Source organism: Sceloporus occidentalis, unplaced genomic scaffold, assembly GCF_023333645.1.
Source record: "Sceloporus occidentalis isolate IW3139 unplaced genomic scaffold, rSceOcc1.0.p SCAF_111, whole genome shotgun sequence".
Taxonomy (NCBI): Eukaryota; Metazoa; Chordata; class Lepidosauria; order Squamata; family Phrynosomatidae; genus Sceloporus; species Sceloporus occidentalis.
The window spans coordinates 875559-897492 of NW_028317091.1; the positions used below are offsets into that span (position 1 = coordinate 875559).

A 21934-nucleotide genomic window follows, 5' to 3' on the forward strand; every position below is an offset into this window, starting at 1 on the left:
GGAAACCCGTCACAAGCAGCTTCTTGATAACTCGACACTGCACGATATAGTACGGACGAGAGGGGAGCTGAACCTTTTGTTGAGCCAAGATGTTTTATATTCCCTGAACCTTACCAAACAAAAATTTTTTGACAAAGCGAACAAGCCAGATGCCATGTTGGCTAGACGCCTGAGAGCGCAGCGGAAAATTCAGAACATCTCCAGGATTATAGATCCCAACAAGAAAAGTTGGGTACATCCGAAAGACATAGTTGACCAATTTGCCACCATTTACCAGGACTTATATGACGGCAACAAGGCTCCTCAAAATCTCCATGACCACCGACCTCTGCGCCGCTTTTTGGACTCGGTAGCGCTACCGCGTCTCTCGCCTGCTCAGCTGGAGTCACTTAACGGCCCTGTCTCAGAGGAGGAAGTCCAAACGCTGATCGCCACATGTAAAAGATTCTAATAAACCTCAATTAAGAAATGGACCATATATAATTATTGGTATAGGCAATAGTTCAATGATAGGCTTCAAGGTTTCCTTGACCTTAAGATATGGAATGAAGGATTTGCTGAACAGGCATTCTATAGATAGGATAGTAACTTGCTAATGCAGGGTATAGTTGTAACTCTAAAAGGGCATTACAGTATGCGTACAGCCACCACCTAAAATAGGGTCTCGACGTGTAAAGATCTTAGTGAGCATGTTTACCCAATTAGGTGAAGACCAATAGACTGACAAGACTGACATCATTATTCAAACTGTGTATATAAGTTAAGGCCTTGGAGAAGCATAGGAGGAGAGGTAGAGGGGAGATGTACTTGCCATCCATGTACTCTTCACGTCCCAACACTCCCTCCCTCCATCCTCAGGAATGCATAGGACAGATGTCATGAACTAAAATTCCTCTCCAAGGTTTTGTAAGACTCGTTTTGTATTATTTTTGTTATCTACTTTTAATATTCTTCTTCTATTTTTGTTCGTATTAAATGTTTTACCTTTGTTTGCATCTAAGTGACTCTGCCTATTTTTGACGCACATACATTTATATGTGTTCCAATTATTTGAAGTTTGTATTGGCCCGAATACATTTTATTACATATCTGGCGTGCCAGCCCTGCGTATTTTTTCCTGGCCTTTGCCCTCCAGCTTGCTCAGGGGGAAGGGCAGATATATCTGTACACTTTTTGCAAACTGTCGGGAGATAATTAAGAAAAGAACCTTTGAGGATACAGACTTCCAGATTTTATTGGAACAACAAGTGCTAAGAGACGCTATTGATGGCAGACGCAAGAAAGCCATACAGCGTGATACAACAGCCATTCAAGGAGAGTTCATTAAGAAGGGTAAGTCATGGATTTTATAAAAACATATGCTAACAAAAGTAAAATAACTTTTCAATTTGATAATTGTCCTACTAATGCACAGTTATGGGCTAGTATGTACAAACAATGTGAGCTAGAAAATATGAAGATAGATAAGAAATTGTTATGTATTGATAAACTTAAGAAGAAACTGCAAAATGTCCTAAGCATGTTTAAAACGTTTAATGACTTGATTGTGGAGGATTTACAACCTAGACAAAGTATTTGCATGATTAACAAAGTTGTACCAGAATCTAACCCTGATGACAGTACTGACGACTTTAACAGCTGTCCCGACTGTTTTGTTTTAGCTCAGCAATTAGAGAACTTGGAGAGGGCTAGGGACAGACAAGCTCAGTTACTGTCTAAACTATGTTTAGAAAATAAGAAGGTGTCAGTTATCACAAGACAAGAAGGTAAGAAGGGCGTATCTTTTGTCCCTGAAATATCTGGTACCTCAACAATAGATTCTGATGAGGAACTTGACGTAGGAGGAGTTGAGAGACAAAAGCTCAGAGACAGTGCAACAAAATTGACTTTAAAAATTAATGATCAATTAATAAAAATTGCCAAAGATATTCCTAAATATGATGATAAGATGGATGCATTCCATAATATTGATGTATTTGAAACAAATACAGACAAATTCCAATTAAATAACAATCAAAGAAACACCATTTTTAGGCTATGGATACCTTCACATATGTCCAAAAGGTTACAGGACACACCTACAGAGGATGCATTAGGTCAATTAGTGCATGCAAATGATATGGATAGATTGAAGCAATTAATTCTGTTTACAACTGGTGACTCATCTCCATCTCTTGACTTAATTGAATCTCTAAAAGTAAATCTTCAAGATGATCCCTTTGCATTTTTGTTGAAATTTGAGAAAGCCTATAGAATGGTAATGGGAGTTGATGATGGAGATGAAACACAGGCAATGATTATAGCATTTGTAAGGAAATTTAAATATCTAGATCCTGTATCAGTTCAGCTTGCCTCTGAAAAACCTAGTTTGCAAGAAGCAGCCATATTCATTGATCGTATTAGAAGAGCAATGAAAATGTCAACTGTAAAGGTAAAAGTATCTACAGTACAGGAACTAATTGACAAACGGCGAGAATTAACTCAGAATGACTGTCACAAGCCACAAACTAATCCTACTAATTTTGAACGATTTGATAATACTAACCAAAAGATATTCAGACCAAATGTTAGTTGTTATCATTGTGGTAAAAGAGGACATTTGAAGTGGCAGTGTAAACAATTTCTTAAAAATAGAAAATTTGTCCCTAGAACACAAAATTTTGGGAAAGAGAATAGGCTGGTGCCAACAGTCCCACCTACTGGTGAACAATTTAAGTCAACGTCCCCATACACTCCACTAATAAGACAGGTGCAAGAGCTCACAACAAATAGTACTGCTACTAATGTAACAGGAAAGAATGTCAGGGGGGGTCTGACACCCTCTCAGTGACTAGATAAGAATCAATCACTCTGTAAGTTGACTTATGTAGCTCCAGTGTCAACTGACAACTGTGGCAGACCATATGTCAAGGGAAAATTACAGGGAAAAGAGATTACATTCCTAATTGATACAGGAGCTCAATTAAGTGTGACTAATCAAGCTTTACCTATAACATCTAACTCACCTGTTTGCACGATTGTAGGTTTTAGTGGTAAAGGTAATACTTCAGCAACTTTAGTTACTGGTGTTTTGTTTGAGATTCCTGGCTATTTGTGTACTGAAATTGATATCTGGCATTGTCCTAGCTCAGAAAATATCTTAGGGGCTGACGTAATGAGAGAAAGAGGTTGGGTCATTGACTTAGGGAATCCAGTGATTTGGAGAAGTAATAACCTTAAAGGGCCTGTAGTAATAGATCCAAGTGACTATAGTATAGTGGGCGTTATCAATTTAATTGAGGAGGTATCCCCAAATCATGTATGGCCACAAATGGATTGTAATGACTTGACTCTTGTAGAAATTGTACAGAAACATCCCTCGTTATGGGCTCAATCTAAGAATGAGGTAGGGACGATGAAAGATGTTGTTGTCAAAGTGGAAGGAACAGATCCCATAGCTCAGAAACAGTACCGATTGCCTCCAGATTCAATTGAGCCTTTGTCCAAAATTATTGAAGAACTACTTCAACAAGGCGTCATACGCAAATCGAATTCGGTGACAAACTATCCGTTATGGGCAGTTAAGAAACCAGATAATTCTTATAGAATGCTTCTAGATCTGCGTATGTTTAATAAATGTACCCCAAATGTGGCGCCAATTGTAGCAGATACCCCCGACATCATGTCTCGATTGAATGCTAAGGCAAAGTTTTTTTCGGTACTGGATATCAGTAATGGTTTTTTCAGTATTCAGATAGAGAGGAGTTGTCAATACAAATTTGCTTTTACTTTTCTGAATGAGCAATATGTATTTTGCAGATTACCACAAGGGGCGCACATGTCACCTAGTCTGTTTCATCAGGCATTGGCAAAAGTGTTATCAAAATTCTCAAGGCAAGATTGTATTCTACAGTATGTTGATGATATCTTGTTGGCAACAGAGAGTAGAGAGGAACACCTCACCTTGCTAGCAGAATTGTTTAATCTGTTGTACGAGTCAGGATTGAAATTAAATCCAAGGAAGGTCCAATTACTGAAACAAGAGGTTCAGTACTTGGGAGTTTTGATAAGTCCAGGCCAGAGACGTCCTTTGCAGGAAAGAGTAGCAACAGTAGCAGCTTTGCCTGTACCTACAACTTTCAAAGCTTTAAGACAATTCCTGGGACTTGTAAATTTTTCTCAGCAGTTTTACTGCAGCTACAGGGAAAAGAATGGAGAATAGTTGGCTATTTTTCCAAACTCCTTTCACCTGTAGAAAAAGGGTTTTAAACGTGTGCAAGACATTTGGTGGGTGTACACTTTGCAGTTAAGGCGACTGAACATATTGTTGGGTTTAACAAACTAATTCTGCAGACTCCTCACTCCACTTTGAAATTGCTTCTTGAAAAAAGTATCCCAGGAGTGTCACATCAAAGATTTGCACATTGGTTGTTGTCTTTGTCTCCAAAACAGATTGAAGTGGATCATAAAGCTAAATATGTGCTCCCTCAACTAATGCAATATGAGGGTGAATCACATGAGTGTGTTGAGACATTTCAGGGGGATTATCCATCTCTTTTTAGAAAAGAAGTAGAGGAAACTGATGAACCAGTATTTGTAGATGGTTCTAGATTTTGCTTGAAAGGACAGTATTATACCGGATATGCCATTTGGTTTCCAAAGAAAGGTCGAGCTATTCAGCATAGACTACCAGGACATTTTTCTGCCCAGAGAGCAGAAATTGAAGCTGTTAAAACAGTATTGGAAATTAACGAGAAAGAAAACAATGATCCTTTGGTAATCTATAGCGATAGTTCATATGTCGTACGTTCACTAACAGACTACTTACCAGTGTGGAAAAAACGAGGTTTTGTGGATTCATCTAACAAAATCTTAAATCATGTTGATACACTGCAGACTATTTTTGAGCTTGCTTCTAAAAATCCTAACCGATATGCTATTGTCAAAGTACCAGGTCATAGCAGAGGAACTAGTGATTTAGCTTTGGGAAATGAGAAAGCAGATTCTCTAGCAAAGGAAGCAGCTTTGGCAGGAGAGATAGTGATGGAACTAGAACCGTTGGAAATACTACCAGTAAAGAGTAAGGAAGCAAATCTACCTTCATTTAGTGATGAACAGATGAAAGATCCGTTCATTGTGGAATGTAAGAATAAAATAACACCTCCCTTTGTTTGTGAAAATGGAGTGGTTTGTTATGAGATGCAAGGTAATTTACTTCCAGTTGTGCCTAAACACTTGCAGACGGAATTCACCCGCTATAATCATGAAAGTTTAGGTCATGTGGGTCAGCAAAAATAGCTGGAAATTCTCAAAGAGAAGTTTTATTGGGACAAAATGGAAGACTCTGTACAAAATGTTGTTCAGTCATGTCTCATTTGTGCTCAAGTAAACCCCAGGCCTAAAGGACAAAAGCCACCACTTCTAAGAATTGCACCTGCAGACGGTCCGTGGTCTACATTGCAGATTGACTACATAGGTCCCCTACCTTCAGGTAAACAAGGTCTCAGGTATGCATTAGTCGTGGTAGATGTATTTTCTAAGTGGGTAGAACTGTTGCCTGTCAGGAAAGATGATGCTTTGTCTACGGCAAAAGCATTGGTGAATCATGTTTTTTGTACTTGGGGAATCCCAAGGATGATTTCTTCTGACAGGGGGAGCCATTTTACTGGCAAAGTCATGCAGGCTGTTTGCGCAATACTGGGGGTACGTCAACAATTCCATGTTCCATACCATCCTCAGTCCGCAGGTATTGTAGAAAGAATGAACAGAACGATTAAGTCTAGAATTGAAAAAATGTTACTTGATAAAGGAAATACTTGGGTTGATGCAGTACCTCTGGTATTGATGAGTATTAGGGGAACAAGCTCCTCAACTACCCAGTATAGACCTTTTGAATTAATGACAGGAAGGAAAATGCCATTGATCTTTCCTCATGAACCGTTTTTGTCTACTCCACAGAAAGATGCCATTGCAAGAACTAAGTGGTTACAGGTACTTCAGGATAATTTAAAAACAATCCTTCCTCACGCAGCGTCTAGAATGCAGCGTATGGTACCGCCTCACTCATCTAAATTTGTGAAAGGAGCATCAGTAATGATTAAGACTTTTAGGAAGGCAGGACCTTGGGAAAGTAATTGGGAAGGACCGTTTGAAATAATCGACACAATGGGTCAAGTTATGATCCTTGTTCAAAGAACAGAAAAAAACAGTGAAAAATACCCGTAGGCAGCAGAAGCTGTGGGTACATGTTGACCAGTGTAAATTGTATGTTTCTAACTAAATTCTGTTCTTGCAGGAACACAGTTCTGCAAGAAAATGGAGGAACAAAACTGTTTACTATTGGACAGAGAACCTCCAGAGAAACAGCAATACAAGAAGCGTGACATCAAAATAGCGTGTTACATATTACTTCCATGGTTGTTGGTGCTGAGTTTTTTGATTGCTGTGTTGTTTGAACAGTACCAAAAGCCAATTGAAATTGATGATCAGACAAAGGATTTACCACAGAAGATATTGTTATTGCATAAGATAAGAGAAGTTCGGGTGGATCGACTCCTGACATCAGACATTGATACATCAAGAGACATTGTTGGACAAATTAGATTCGTTATAATTTAAGGTATACAGATTTTGTATTTGATGGGGAAAATCTGGAACAATTAGATGTTTCAGCTTGTCTTCATTTTGTTTCTAAAGTAATATGTCTTCCAGGGCAAGAAAAGGTTGTCTATCATTCTTGTTTTCACAATCATTCATCATGTGAAGCCAGGATTGAAAGTGTTACATCTATGCATGAATTAATGACTCAAGTAAAGATAGGGAAAGTTTGTTTTCAAGTAATGAAGGAAGAGTCATTGATCAGAGCATTCTTTTCAAATTGTATGCATAATGATACTCTTCACAGAGGATTATATTGCATAGAAGGTGATTTGAAAAAGTTGGAGATAGATGGGAAAAAGTTTAATGTCTCCACTATAGGTACAGAGAGTTTAAGAACACTACCTCAGCAATTTAATCTGACACAGATAGACCATTTTCCTTGGAAAACATGGACAGAGGAAATAAAGAAAGATAAGGGATTATTGGCCATATTAAAGCAACAATTGAAAGATGCAGAAATTGTTTTCCAACATAAACAAGGTGAATTAGAACAAATTCAACATCAATGGAATGATATGTCTGGAGTTAATTGGTGGTCAAATTTAAAAAAAATCAGTAAATATGTGGTCACAATCTTCGGTAAAATCAGCAGCTGGGAATATATTGTTAAATCCAATTGTTATTATAGCTATACTTGTTTTATTATGTATTGTTTGTCAAAGTTTTCTTATGTGTAGAATAAGTAAGATATATAAACATGTATGAAGTAGATAAGGGAGATGGAATATTAAGGGAAATGATAAAAAGAGCACAATCCTCTCATTCCATAACAAATGTAGAGAAAAGGGTGTCTCATGCTAATGATTATCATATGGTCCCAGTTAAAGTGTGATGTGATTGTAGTATAAATGTGATACGAATGTGATACGAATGGTGAGTAAATGTGTGTATTTGAAAATATATGATAAGGATATTATCCTATCATCAGGGGGAATTGTAAAAGATTCTAACACATTTAACATCTCTTTTAACCCTAGTAATATGAAATGGACCATATATAATTATTGGTATAGGCAATAGTCAAAGATATGTAATCATTGTTCATAAATAAATGATTATTAAGATATATTAATAGGTTTCAATAATAAGCTTCAAGGTTTCCTTGACCTTAAAATATGGAATGAAGGATTTGCTGAACAGGCATTCTATAGATAGGATAGAAGCTTGCTAATGCATGGTATATAGAGAAAATGTCGTGAAACGAAAAAAAACAAATAACACGTGTCACTCAGGTGAGGTATAATGAAAACTAAATTAAAATAATACTTCCCTAATTGGACCGCAGCTCCCAAACAACACTCTTCCTCAAAGTGTGAAAATACGAACAAACCAAAATTGTATGGGGCGCAGGAACATATATAGGAAAAGGTAGAAAACAACACAATATAGTGTAGATTGTACTTCCAATATTGGTGATTAGGTGATATATTGCACTCACAAGAAAAAGAGGCAAATCCAACCCTTCAATATGGACTGTAAAGAGGCTTTAATATTCTTCAATGAAAATCTAACAAACAAACTTAAAATGGTGCAGTATCTTAGGTAAAAAGCATATACCAAATAGAAATGCACTCACAGTTTTTTCATGCATAAAATGCATATACAGGCATAGGTTAAAGTCCAAATGAGTCTTTTTCTACGCGTTTCGCCCTTAGGCTTCTTCAGGAAATTCAATTGGTGCAGGTCTCTGCGTGTGTCAGCAAAATCAGCGATCTGTAAGTATTTCTGTTCGTTATGTCTGTTCTTTTATAATGATTTGTATGTGTATTTCCGGGTATGTCACCGCGTATTTGACCTTTACGCTGGTGGTATAGTGGTATATATATATATAGACATACCTATATTAGTATATGATCATAGGTTTTTGCCAATATATGTATCAGAAAGGAAATTTATGTTAATAGCTATAATAGAAGTCTCCTTCTTCTCAAGTGATTTATTCTAATAAATCTATTACTATTCACCCATATATATAATGTGTCATAAGTATATATTAGTGTCTTTTAAATTTTCCTATCCTAATATCTCAATTCTAGCTTTGTGAAAATATCTTATCCAAAGATTAACAGTACTAATATATCTCTGTGAGTCTCTGTGAGTCCCATAATTTTATCTAATATTTTTAAGAAAAAAAAAAAAAGGAAAAAATAAATTTAAGAATTTGTGATAATCTATATCCTAAGTAATCTATTGTATCTTTTATATTGTTATCAACCATTTATATCATTTATATGTTATCCAACCATTACATTACCAGCTTAGTGACAGGACTAAAATTATAACACATAACATATAATTTCCAACCAGTGCATTGCCAACTCAATGAATAAACCAATCATAATATTTCCCAATTAGAATAGTATTTTAGGTAATAATATGGTAATATCTTATACTTTATATCATAAATAAAAAAAAAAAAATAAAAAAAAAGGAAAAAAATAAATAAAAAATGTTAAATAAAAAAGAACCAAAAAACAACATAAATTTTCTTCTATAGATTAGAGAGTCTTATATGGTAAGATTCCATTTCAGTAAATTGTCCTTTGCTTGTATAGGATCATTGCAAATATAGATTTTCCCTTGATAATTAATTCGTAATTTTGTGGGAAAACCCCAGGAGTAAATAATATTATTTTGCCGTAAACAGGTAGTAATATCAGAATATTTTTTTCTGTGTATTCTGGTTGCACGTGAAAGATCGAGATACGTAGTTAAGGATGCAAATTTTGCAATTTTAGTAGGGTTCCTTCTCATTTCTTTAACTAGATCTTCTTTAATTCTATAGTTGGCAAAACAAATGATAACATCTCTAGGTGTATTTGTTTGTGTCCAGTTAGGAGGCAGCGGAAGTCTATGGGCTCTTTCAATTAATATCGGACCGTAGTTTGGACAATCTATATATGTTGAAAGTAGTTCCATCAAGTACGGTTCCAGTTCTATCACATCTTCAGATATCCCACGAATTTTAAGATTTTGTCTGCGTGACCTGTCTTCTAGGTCTGCAAGTTTAAGATCTTGTCTTGTTAAATCTGCTTTTAATACTTCATTTTGAGATTGAAGCTGTTTAATTTCCAAATGTAACATAGTAATTTCTTTTGATTGAGCAGCTAAAGTGACCTTCATATGGGTCATTTCTTCCTTATATTCTTTAAGATTATGGTCCAAATCAGCTTTAATTTTAATATATAAAGAATCTAGTGCCATCATCAAATTGGTTTTTGTAATATAATCTGGCGGGTTGGTTATACTAATCTCATTTAGTCGATCTGGAGACGATTTAGATGATAAGACAGAAGTATCCGTTTGACTTTTAGGAGAATAGTAGGCACTAATTGGAGGAAGTTTCTTTGTTTTCACAGACATTTTAGATTTTTCCTCTTTATCACCCGTGCCAGTTTTGTCACCTTTTGGAGGCATTATCATTGCCCGCTTTTATCTTTAGAGAAGAGACCTATAAAGGTCTATACGCCTTTAAACCGAAATCTATTTAAGGCGAATTAGTGTAAATTATATGCAGATTCATACACATCAGATTTCAGAAGATGAAAGGTATCTTCAATAGCAATATAGAATGTTATTTCAAAAAATTAATGTATTTATATATATATATATATATATATACAGTTCGTATGTTTCATGTATTTCTTGTTGGTTTAATTCAGGTTTTAGTAATTTCATTTAGAGATATCAAGAGTGTAATAGCCAGTAGCCAGGAAACTCACGGTTACCGCTTCCAACTTTATTGGAGCTTTATTGGCACTCTGCCACGCTTAGCATCCGCGTCCAGCTTCTAACACTCAGGAATTGATTACCAAAACGTAGGAAACAAAAAGTGTTGGTGGTATAGTGGTGAGCATAGCTGCCTTCCAAGCAGTTGACCCGGGTTCGATTCCCGGCCAACGCAAAAATAGATTTTTACACATCCGGGTCTGTTCAGTAAGTTTCAAACCGTTTGCAATGTTAACCCTTCAACTTGATGTAGCTTGTAACACAATGCATACCATGTTGGTGAGGGAGGGGCTGCTCCAGGTACAGTCAGCATGGACGGCGCACTGAAGCATGACCTTCGATAGCTCAGCTGGTAGAGCGGAGGACTGTAGAAATTAATCGGACATCCTTAGGTCGCTGGTTCAATTCCGGCTCGAAGGAAGCTTTATATTTTTGTGAGACGGGAAAAAAAATGGTAGGTTGATCCTACAGAGTGAAGAGTGGACTTTAGGTGCAAATTCCGTGGTCAGCAAAAGGACCACTTTATCTGGGAAGATCTAAAGAAACTATAACTCTGACGCATCTCACAAAGATCATTGGAACAGGAACTCATGAACTGCAGTCGCGGAGTGACAGGCATTACAGCTGTATTTTAAAATAAAAAGGTTCACCTCCTATAGGATCTGTGGATGCTCTGTCACATACACCATCCCATGTGGTGTGTGCAGGGTGGAGACACGTATCCCATATGGTCTAGCGGTTAGGATTCCTGGTTTTCGCCCGGCTTCGACTCCCGGTATGGAAAGCTAGTTTTTATTGGAACCCTTTGTTGCTAGTTGGTCAAATCAAATAGCATTAAACATATTCCCCAACATCTAAAGCGCTCACCTTACCTGAATAGCCACCTCAAAATACTGGGGCAGATTCCTTACCTCATTGGGCTGGTCAAGGAACATCAGAAACGGGAGGAATAGATTAGAGAGATTATATAAAAAGCAACAGGAGGAAAGATAATGAAAATGGAGAGATTAAAGAAAAGGAGGATAGATTAAAGAAAAGGGGAGAGGAAGTGACAAAAGGTAGCGGTAAAGAAAAAGTGGACAAACAGGGAGAGGTAAAGAGAAAGGGTTGGGAGATAAAGAGAACAAAGATAGATGAAGAGGAAAAGGGAGACATAATGCCAATGTCTGTCTAGGGAGATGGTCGACTATGTGCTTGATTTTATACACCTGTTAGCAATGGATGTGGCTGAAATACCTAAACTCAATAATTAGGGGTGTCCACATCCTTTCATAAAGTGTATATGTTTTATATGTAATATGTATAATTTGTCCCTTCAGAAAATTATGTAAAGGAAACTGTCACTGCGGGAAAAGTGAATTACACCGGACAAATTTATGGTAAAACCTGATCATACTGCTCTTGTTCTCAGGGCAGCCCCATCACCATGAGATGGGCATAAAGGGATCAAGTATTATATCTTCTATATCTGATGATTGCTGGAGGAAGGGTGGAATTCCTGAAACTGCCAGTGCTGCTTAGTTATCCCCAGTCTGGCCACCGACAACTTATAGGTAACTATCCGTACGAATCACAAAACAGGTGTATTTATAACAACATTACATTGTATGTATAGATTTTATAGCACCACAATATACTGACCAGGTATTTCATTTTATAGTTATAGTGAGTTCTGCATCAGGTTCAAACATATCATGGAAAAATCATCTCAAAATCCAAATTACAAACAAGAAAAACAAAGGAATACACTAAAGCAACAAAGCAAAAAGTATGTGAAGCACCAGTCATTTACCTGAAAGAAAGACATCAGTAGATTGACCACCATTTTCTTGACTAGGCCAAGACCTAGGGCAACAGCACCACCTTCTGGTACAAAACTGAGGAGCAGATTGCCCTCTTTGGTGATGAATCATCGGTTCTGTATTTTAAATGGGAATAACGATAAGAAGTGTTTCTACCCAGTTTTGAACCGGGGACCTTTGTCGAAAAGGCAAACGGTACAACCGCTACGCTATAGAAGCTTAAGTGTAGAAACAAGCCAGGCCAGAGAAGAGGAGCGGACCAAGGCAGAAGATGACAATTTTTAACATTTCCTGAAGGTCGGCCACATTTCTAAATGTTCTGATGAAACATTCCATATTCCACATAAAACTAAATTCTGCTAAAGGCTGAAAAATGACACAATAACATCTACATATGCAGAACTCCTAAAACCACCCATGTAGCAGATCTATCGGGCTCTGTGAAAACTGGTTCCACACTTCTTTTACCTTCGTTGTATATCAGACTGGATCTAACTCACATTATCCTAAAACTCAAGGGTCACAAAACCCAGCCTTTCCCAGGACATCATCAGCAGGGTTCATTTTTATGAAATTAAAGAAAACGTTACGCAACCTCCATAGAAAGTGAGCATCCTCTGAGTGCTGCTGAGTCTGAGCTCCGGGATATGACATCATTTCCCACAAACAAAAAATGGCTTTGGAAAAAAACGGGAGGAAAATGTTTTTTTTCCGGACCTTCCCATCTCTAGATTAAAAGCCTATCTCCCTGTCCAGCGTTGGTGGTATAGTGGTGAGCATAGCTGCCTTCCAAGCAGTTGACCCGGGTTCGATTCCCGGCCAACGCAAAAATAGATTTTTACACATTCGGGTCTATTCAGTAAGTTTCAAGCCGTTTGCAATGTTAACCCTTCAACTTGATGTAGCTTGTAACACGCATTGTTGGTGAGTGAGGGGCTGCTCCAGGTACAGTCAGCATGGACAGCGCACTGAAGCATGACCTTCGATAGCTCAGCTGGTAGAGCGGAGGACTGTAGAAAATAATCGGACATCCTTAGGTCGCTGGTTCGATTCCGGCTCAAAGGAAGCTTTATATTTTTGTGAGACGGGAAAAAAAATGGTAGGTTGATCCTACAGAGTGAAGAGTGGACTTTAGGTGCGAATTCCGTGGTCAGCAAAAGGACCACTTTATCTGGGAAGATCTAAAGAAACTATAACTCTGACGCATCTCACAAAGATCATTGGAACAGGAACTCATGAACTGCAGCCGCGGACTGAGAGGCATTACAGCTGTATTTTAAAATAAAAAGGTTCACCTCCTATAGGATCTGTGGATGCTCTGTCACATACACCATCCCATGTGGTGTGTGCAGGGTGGAGACACGTATCCCGTATGGTCTAGCGGTTAGGATTCCTGGTTTTCGCCGGGGTTCGACTCCCGGTATGGGAAGCTAGTTTTTATTGGAACCCTTTGTTGCTAGTTGGTCAAATGAAATAGCATTAATCATATTCCCCAACATCTAAAGCGCTCACCTTACCTGAATAGCCACCTCAAAATACTGGGGCAGATTCCTTACCTCTTTGGGCTGGTCAAGGAACATCAGAAACGGGAGGAATAGATTAGAGAGATTATATAAAAAGCAACAGGAGGAAAGATAATGAAAATGGAGAGATTAAAGAAAAGGAGGATAGATTAAAGAAAAGGGGAGAGGAAGTGACAAAAGGTAGCGGTAAAGAAAAAGTGGACAAACAGGGAGAGGTAAAGAGAAAGGGTTGGGAGATAAAGAGAACAAAGATAGATGAAGAGGAAAAGGGAGACATAATGCCAATGTCTGTCTAGGGAGATGGTCGACTATGTGCTTGATTTTATACACCTGTTAGCAATGGATGTGGCTGAAATACCTAAACTCAATAATTAGGGGTGTCCACATCCTTTCATAAAGTGTATATGTTTTATATGTAATATGTATAATTTGTCCCTTCAGAAAATTATGTAAAGGAAACTGTCACTGCGGGAAAAGTGAATTACACCGGACAAATTTATGGTAAAACCTGATCATACTGCTCTTGTTCTCAGGGCAGCCCCATCACCATGAGATGGGCATAAAGGGATCAAGCATTATATCTTCTATATCTGATGATTGCTGGAGGAAGGGTGGAATTCCTGAAAGTGCCAGTGCTGCTTAGTTATCCCCAGTCTGGCCACCGACAACTTACAGGTAACTATCCGTACGAATCACAAAACAGGTGTATTTATAACAACATTACATTGTATGTATAAATTTTATAGCACCACAACATACTGACCAGGTATTTCATTTTATAGTTATAGTGAGTTCTGCATCAGGTTCAAACATATCATGGAAAAATCATCTCAAAATCCAAATTACAAACAAGAAAAACAAAGGAATACACTAAAGCAACAAAGCAAAAAGTATGTGAAGCACCAGTCATTTACCTGAAAGAAAGACATCAGTAGATTGACCACCATTTTCTTGACTAGGCCAAGACCTAGGGCAACAGCACCACCTTCTGGTACAAAACTGAGGAGCAGATTGCCCTCTTTGGTGATGAATCATCGGTTCTGTATTTTAAATGGGAATAATGAAAAGAAGTGTTTCTAACCAATTTCAAACCGGGGACCTTTGTCACGTGAGGCAAATGGTACAACCGCTACGCTAAAGAAGCTTAAGTGTAGAAATAAGCCAGGCCAGAGAAGAGGATCGGACCAAGGCAGAAGATGACAATTTTTAACATTTCCTGAAGGTCGGCCAGATTTCTAAATGTTCTGATGAAACATTCCATATTCCACATAAAACTAAATTCTGCTAAAGGCTGCAAAATGACACAATAACATCTACATATGCAGAACTCCTAAAACCACCCATGTAGCAGATCTATCGGGCTCTGTGAAAACTGGTTCCACACTTGTTTTACCTTCGTTGTATATCAGACTGGATCTAACTCACATTATCCTAAAACTCAAGGGTCACAAAACCCAGCCTTTCCCAGGACATCATCAGCAGGGTTCATTTTTATGAAATTAAAGAAAACGTTACGCAACCTCCATAGAAAGTGAGCATCCTCTGAGTGCTGCTGAGTCTGAGCTCCGGGATATGACATCTTTTCCCACAAACAAAAAATGGCTTTGGAAAAAAACGGAAGGAAAATGTTTTTTTTTTCTTATGTTTTTTTTTCAGGACCTTCCCATCTCTAGATTAAAAGCCTATTTCTCTGTCCAGCGTTGGTGGTATAGTGGTGAGCATAGCTGCCTTCCAAGCAGTTGACCCGGGTTCGATTCCCGGCCAACGCAAAAATAGATTTTTACACATCCGGGTCTATTCAGTAAGTTTGAAGCCGTTTGCAATGTTAACCCTTCAACTTGATGTAGCTTGTAACACGCATTGTTGGTGAGTGAGGGGCTGCTCCAGGTACAGTCAGCATGGACAGCACACTGAAGCATGACCTTCGATAGCTCAGCTGGTAGAGCGGAGGACTGTAGAAAATAATCGGACATCCTTAGGTCGCTGGTTCGATTCCGGCTCGAAGGAAGCATTATATTTTTGTGAGACGGGAAAAAAAATGGTAGGTTGATCCTACAGAGTGAAGAGTGGACTTTAGGTGCGAATTCCGTGGTCAGCAAAAGGACCACTTTATCTGGGAAGATCTAAAGAAACTATAACTCTGACGCATCTCACAAAGATCATTGGAACAGGAACTCATGAACTGCAGCCGCGGACTGACAGGCATTACAGCTGTATTTTAAAATAAAAAGGTTCACCTCCTATAGGATCTGTGGATGCTCTGTCACATACACCATCCCATGTGGTGTGTGCAGGGTGGAGACACGTATCCCATATGGTCTAGCGGTTAGGATTCCTGGTTTTCGCCCGGGTTCGACTCCCGGTATGGGAAGCTAGTTTTTATTGGAACCCTTTGTTGCTAGTTGGTCAAATCAAATAGCATTAATCATATTCCCCAACATCTAAAGCGCTCCCCTTACCTGAATAGCCACCTCAAAATACTGGGGCAGATTCCTTACCTCTTTGGGCTGGTCAAGGAACATCAGAAACGTGAGGAATAGATTAGAGAGATTATATAAAAAGCAACAGGAGGAAAGATAATGAAAATGGAGAGATTAAAGAAAAGGAGGATAGATTAAAGAAAAGGGGAGAGGAAGTGACAAAAGGTAGCGGTAAAGAAAAAGTGGACAAGCAGGGAGAGGTAAAGAGAAAGGGTTGGGAGATAAAGAGAACAAAGATAGATGAAGAGGAAAAGGGAGACATAATGCCAATGTCTGTCTAGGGAGATGGTTGACTATGTGCTTGATTTTATACACCTGTTAGCAATGGATGTGGCTGAAATACCTAAACTCAATAATTAGGAGGGGTGTCCACATCGTTTCATAAAGTGTATATGTTTTATATGTAATATGTATAATTTGTCCCTTCAGAAAATTCTATTTATGTAAAAGAAACTGTCACTGCGGGAAAAGTGAATTACACCGGACAAATTTATTTTAAAACCTGATCATACTGCTCTTGTTCTCAGGGCAGCCCCATCACCATGAGATGGGCATAAAGGAAGCTGGAATGGAAGCTGGTCTATGAAAAAGACTTGAAATGATGAGAGGGAGAATTAAAGCAACAAAAACCTACTCAACGCTAAGTGAGCCTTTTGTTTTCTTTTTCAATACTCTTTGGGTTAGTGCGTTTTCTTAGCCACCTACATATTAGAAAAGAAAAGCTCTTTATGGTTGCGAATGCAATCAATGAGAAAAGACTCAAAAACATTTCTTGTCCTCTAGGTTCTCTCCTAAAGTTTCTAAATACACAGTTTAATAGCGCTCTACCACTTGAGCTAATGCCCCTACACGACGAGCGTCTCGTCCAAAAAACACAATTTGTAACAGATAAGATTGCAAAAATATGTACAGTACAATAAATCTGACCTCCTCCCAATTACAGCCTCTAAAAAGAACCTGGAGAATGCGGGTATCGATCCCGCTACCTCTCACATGCAAAGTAAGCGCTCTACCACTTCAGCTAATCCCCCACACACTGTTAAACACAAGAAGTCAACTTTTTTTTTCTTTTTAAAGTCCTAAAGAAAAGAAACTTGTAAGACCATCTTCATTTCCAATAAAGGCTCTTTTTATTTTGTTCCTAGCACCCTGTCAGTTGAGAAAAAGTGTCACTAATGGAAGCTGGTCTTTGAAAAAGACTTGAAATGATGAGAGGGAGAATTAAAGCAACAAAAACCTACTCAATGCTAAGTGAGCCTTTTGTTTTCTTTTTCAATACTCTTTGGGTTAGTGTGTTTTCATTAAAGTAAAGCTGGGATGCTTTTTTTATATATTCAATGTCTTCTGATTTTTCCATTAGTTTATGGTTCAATCTCCATTCTGTTCTAAATTTTTCCCCCTTCTCTTCCAAATCCATAGTAACTAAATTATGGTCAGACCATGTTGTTTCATGTATTTTAATGTTTTTTGCTTTTAGTGCTAAGTTACATTCTCCCAGAATTAAATCAATACGGGAATATGAATTATGTGTTTTAGAAAAACATGTAAAATCTTTTTCTGTAGGATGGGCCATTCTCCAAATATCAAATAACGCATGCGCTTTTAACAAAGCTTGGAATCTCTGGGCTTGCAGGAGGAGATTTCGATCCTTAATAATTCTCTTTGAAGACATTTTATCTAGATGGTGATCTAATATACAATTAAAGTCTCCCATCCATATTAGAAAACCCTGTTTTACCTTCTGAACTTTTCCCAAAAGATTAGATAAGTATCGAGCTGGGGAAGTATTGGGTGCATATACATTTACTAATGTGAATAATATATTATTAATTTCAACAATTGCTATAATATATCTGCCATCGGGATCAGTTTCTACGTATTTAAATTTTAAATCCAGATCTTTAGAAAATAATATGGCTACACCTCTTTTTTTCTTTGTTTTTATTGATGCCTGTATGGAATACGAAAATCTCTGATTTCTTAAGGTATTATTGTCCCCCAGACGCCAATGTGTTTCCTGAAGGAAACATATGTTTATTTTTTTCTTGCCATAACCTTTGCAATACTATATGTTTTTTTTGGGTCGAATTAAGGCCTTGGGTATTTATCGTACCGAACCTAATCATCTTTGGTTAGTTTAACAATCTTACTTATTCTCCCAATGGGTCTCACATTGTATGTCTTTCGTAAAACATAAACATGGAATCCACAAAAAAACAAGACAATAATTAAAAACATTAAACAAATTTGTAGGGATAACATCCACCGATGTATTCGCCTACAACCGCACCAATTCTCCCCTCTGATAGTGCGGATAATTAATGCCATCGATCAGATGACAGTTGGAGTCTAGGTATAGGTTATAAAAATTATCAGCTAAGTATATAGGTGCCCATATTATTCCTAAGAAAATAGGGAGAAAAAAAAAAAATAAAAAAAAAAATATAAAAATAAAAAAATAAATAAATAAAAAAAAAAGATCTTTTTTTTACAACAGAGCAATTTTCAAAAAAAAAACTAAGTGTAACCTATAAATCAAGTGAAATATATAATATGTCTCATAAAGTGCATTGAGTCTTCATTATTTTGATTATCTCATTCTAATTACTTATTAAGTAGCTAGAGATACTCATACCCAAGATTCACATCTCTTATATATTGTGTAACGTGTTTTTAGTGTCTTAGATAATAATAAAAAAAAAAAAAAAAAAACTTGTGGAGAATGCGGGTATCGATCCCGCTGCCTCTCACATGCGAAGCGAGCGCTCTACCACTTGAGCTAATCCCCCTACATGATGAGTGCTTGATCCAACAAACATGATGAGTGCTTCATCCAACAAACACAATTTGTAACAGATAAGACTGCAAAAATATGTGCAGTACAATAAATCTGACCTCCTTCCAATTACAGCCTCTAAAAAGAATCTGGAGAATGCGGGTATCGATCCCGCTGCCTCACACATGCGAAGCGAGCGCTCTACCACTTGAGCTAATCCCCCACACACTGTTAAGCCTTAGAAGTTAACTTTTTTTTTCTTTTTAAAGTCCTAAAGAAAAGAAACTTGTAAGACCATCTTCATTTCCAATAAAGGCTCTTTTTATTTTGTTCCTAGCACCCTGTCAGTTGAGAAAAAGAGTCACTAATGGAAGCTGGTCTTTGAAAAAGACTTGAAATGATGAGAGGGAGGATTAAAGCAACAAAAACCTACTCAACGCTAAGTGAGCCTTTTGTTTTCTTTTTCAACACTCATTGGGTTAGTGTGTTTTCTTAGCCACCTACATATTGGAAAAGAAAAGCTCTTTATAGTTGCGAATGCAATCAATGAGAAAAGACTCAAAAACATTTCTTGTCCTCTAGATAGGTTCTCTCCTAAAGTTTCTAAATACACAGTTTAATAGAAATTGAAATACCGACTTGTGGAGAATGCGGGTATCGATCCCGCTACCTCTCACCTGCGAAGCGAGCGCTCTACCACTTGAGCTAATCCCCCTACACGATGAGTGCTTGATCCAACAAACATGATGAGTGCTTCATCCAACAAACACAATTTGTAACAGATAAGATTGCAAAAATATGTGCAGTACAATAAATCTGACCTCCTTCCAATTACAGCCTCTAAAAAGAATCTGGAGAATGCGGGTATCGATCCCGCTGCCTCTCACATGCGAAGCGAGCGCTCTACCACTTGAGCTAATCCCCCACACACTGTTAAGCGTTAGAAGTTAACTTTTTTTTTCTTTTTAAAGTCCTAAAGAAAAGAAACTTGTAAGACCATCTTCATTTCCAATAAAGGCTCTTTTTATTTTGTTCCTAGCACCCTGTCAGTTGAGAAAAAGAGTCACTAATGGAAGCTGGTCTTTGAAAAAGACTTGAAATAATGAGAGGGAGGATTAAAGCAACAAAAACCTACTCAACGCTAAGTGAGCCTTTTGTTTTCTTTTTCAACACTCTTTGGGTTAGTGCGTTTTCTTAGCCACCTACATATTTTTTTTTTTTTTATTAAAATGAACATTTATTGAAATGAACAGCACAAAATACATTCACAGTAAAGCTGCAACATTGTTAACATCACAAGGTCTGTTTTAACAGTGAAACATTGTTACATAATATATACATGAGAAGATTAAACAGTTAATAGGGAAATCAAGAGCACCATTTCTTCCACTTTTTTGTCTTCCAGATTCCTTCTGCATCTAATTCACCTAACCGTCTTATATCTATCATAAAGTAGAAGTATGCTTTCCCTTTAATCATCCTAACACAGTCTTCTACATTTATCTCCTGTTTGTGAAAAATTAGCAGATTTCGGACATCCCATATTACCTCTTTAAAGCAGCATAGGAGTAACCACAAAACCCTCTGTTTTTCTTTCTCTAGCTTGCATAACCCATACATCATTATAGGAAAGCTGATGGAATTCAACCCAGTCAGCCCTTTAAAGAGTTTTGCCATTTTATTCCAAACACTTTTCACATATTGGCAGCTCCAGAAAACATGTATCACACTCTCTTCGCCACCACAGCCAGTCCTTGGGCATATTGCTGTTCTACCGAGCCCCCTAGCGTATTGGAAAGCTCTGGGTGGCAAACACTGCAGAATGCTCATCCACGCCACATCTTTTTGTCTACGGACAATTGTTTTGTCTTGCACTCTCTTCCATACATTCTTGCTCTCGTTCTCAGATAAGCCATCAATAACTTCCACTTTTTCACGTTGCTTGAGCAGGTTAGTCACCTGTCGTTTATCGCACCATTGAGCGACTGTAATACCTTTTAAATTGTAATTTCGGACACACTTTTCTATTCTGTCATAGAACCAGGCGACAGTGAAGCAGACCGGTTTACTGTTGTCTAATACACACAGTCCATATCTGCGCATTATGTTTCCAGTCATATATCTTGTCATGCACCCAGCCATATTTTCTTTTAAGCTGCTCTTAACACACCCCTCTACGTACTTGACTAGTAGAAATCTCTCTACATATGGCATGTGCATCCCACCATTCACTCCATCTTTCATGACTCTGTCACGTCTCAATTTCTCCAGCTTGGATTTCCAAAAAAAGATAAAGATAATTCTCACTACTCTCTTCATATATCTGTCATTAGGTGGAAAGACACAACACACGTATAATAAAATGGGGAGCAGAACAGCCTTGATAACAAGAACTCCTCCTCCAAAGGATAAGTTTCTCGAGGACCACAAAACAATTTTTTGTTGCAATTTGTTTACAACTTTTTTCCCAATTGCTGACACCCTTCAGTTCGGAATCAAATTGAATGCCCAGAACTTCAATGTTTCCGTGTTCAATTGACCATCCACTCGAGGTCAGTTCCTCCCACTTGCCAAAGAGTTTGCACTTGCATTTATTCCAGTTGACATTCAAACCGCTCGCCATACAAAAAACATCAGTCACAAGTTTCACTCTCCTCAAGCTAGACATACTCCGACATACAACCGTTACGTCATCCATATAACCAGTTATTTTTTATTTTAGATACAAAAGGTACAAAACATATAAAAAGACAATAAATTACAATACATTAGCAGCATATGAAATTGCTTATTGCTGGTCCTCATAGAGCTCCATTATAAGTAGAGGTCTATATAGTTTCTTCATTCATTGTAGCTACAATTTTCCATGCATGCATATTACAATTATAAATAACATTATGACAAAAAAAAGGACAGAAATAACTTATGGTATCTGTAAAGTCCTTTCATGTATGTATCTCCAAAGTGGGTTGATCTTCTCTCCTC

The 21934-nt window shown here is 37.7% G+C and overlaps 8 non-coding genes across 8 annotated transcripts; 6 read left to right on the forward strand and 2 right to left on the reverse strand.

Annotated features, from left to right (window-relative positions):
- Positions 1–10471: 10471 nt before the first annotated feature.
- Positions 10472–10543, forward strand: TRNAG-UCC (transfer RNA glycine (anticodon UCC)). The gene has a single exon. It is a non-coding gene; the product is annotated as a tRNA-Gly (tRNA).
- A 159-nt stretch (positions 10544–10702) lies between these two features.
- TRNAY-GUA (transfer RNA tyrosine (anticodon GUA)) lies at positions 10703–10788 on the forward strand. Its single transcript is given in 2 exon segments — positions 10703–10739; positions 10753–10788. It is a non-coding gene; the product is annotated as a tRNA-Tyr (tRNA).
- A 2137-nt stretch (positions 10789–12925) lies between these two features.
- Positions 12926–12997, forward strand: TRNAG-UCC (transfer RNA glycine (anticodon UCC)). Its single transcript has one exon. It is a non-coding gene; the product is annotated as a tRNA-Gly (tRNA).
- A 152-nt stretch (positions 12998–13149) lies between these two features.
- TRNAY-GUA (transfer RNA tyrosine (anticodon GUA)) lies at positions 13150–13235 on the forward strand. The gene is given in 2 exon segments: positions 13150–13186; positions 13200–13235. It is a non-coding gene; the product is annotated as a tRNA-Tyr (tRNA).
- A 2155-nt stretch (positions 13236–15390) lies between these two features.
- On the forward strand, positions 15391–15462 carry TRNAG-UCC (transfer RNA glycine (anticodon UCC)). Its single transcript has one exon. It is a non-coding gene; the product is annotated as a tRNA-Gly (tRNA).
- A 152-nt stretch (positions 15463–15614) lies between these two features.
- Positions 15615–15700, forward strand: TRNAY-GUA (transfer RNA tyrosine (anticodon GUA)). Its single transcript is given in 2 exon segments — positions 15615–15651; positions 15665–15700. It is a non-coding gene; the product is annotated as a tRNA-Tyr (tRNA).
- A 3189-nt stretch (positions 15701–18889) lies between these two features.
- TRNAA-CGC (transfer RNA alanine (anticodon CGC)) lies at positions 18890–18962 on the reverse strand. Its single transcript has one exon. It is a non-coding gene; the product is annotated as a tRNA-Ala (tRNA).
- Positions 18963–19801: 839 nt separating this feature from the next.
- On the reverse strand, positions 19802–19874 carry TRNAA-CGC (transfer RNA alanine (anticodon CGC)). Its single transcript has one exon. It is a non-coding gene; the product is annotated as a tRNA-Ala (tRNA).
- Positions 19875–21934: the final 2060 nt, after the last annotated feature.